The sequence below is a fragment of the Sinocyclocheilus grahami genome, unplaced genomic scaffold, assembly GCF_001515645.1.
Source record: "Sinocyclocheilus grahami isolate Dianchi unplaced genomic scaffold, SAMN03320097.WGS_v1.1 scaffold98.1, whole genome shotgun sequence".
Classification (NCBI taxonomy): Eukaryota; Metazoa; Chordata; class Actinopteri; order Cypriniformes; family Cyprinidae; genus Sinocyclocheilus; species Sinocyclocheilus grahami.
Window position 1 is genome coordinate 2,833,680 of NW_015505277.1, and position 573 is coordinate 2,834,252.

The 573-nt window shown below is 42.4% G+C and overlaps 1 protein-coding gene across 1 annotated transcript in view; it reads right to left on the minus strand.

The window, feature by feature from the left end:
* LOC107588098 (ATP-dependent 6-phosphofructokinase, platelet type-like) overlaps window positions 1-573 on the minus strand; it is a 33,530-nt gene that overhangs the window by 8,471 nt on the left and 24,486 nt on the right. The window lies entirely within an intron of this gene.

Below are 573 nucleotides of genomic sequence, written 5' to 3' on the forward strand. Positions count from 1 at the left end.
TATTTCCACCTGCGCGCGTTCTAGACGGGCTGTCAGTCAGTGCAGCTACAGTGTTGCGCCACAAGGTGGTGGAAAGGGACTGTCTTTGAGTGAGTCTTTAAATAGTTCATTCAACTACACGTTCAAAAACGCTGATTCTTTCATTCAAAGAGAGACATAATGAAACGCGCTGTTGAAATCATTTTAACTTTGAGCGCCACTTTAGAAGGCTCAGCTGACCAGCTATGCGTCGGTGCTAAGACAGAGATTTCGCTTTCCTTGGACATGACAACATATTTTCACAAATATATATGACTCGGCCTGGAGGACAGACGCAAGTAATCGCACAGAGCGCTGTCAATTGCTGCCTGATTGTTGCATGCAAAGTTTGCATTTGGAGTGCTCAACAACGCCGTTAGATCAGTGGGCTCTGTCAGTGCTTTGGCAAGGTAACACTTTTTTTTGCCATCCAATAAAGCTACGTTCAAAGGCCAATTTAAAATATTGGTACAATAAATAAAATGCACAAAATCAGTATTTTGTTTAGGCAGTATTTGTGGCACTTTTGTGGCACATTTGTCCAAATATTTGTGG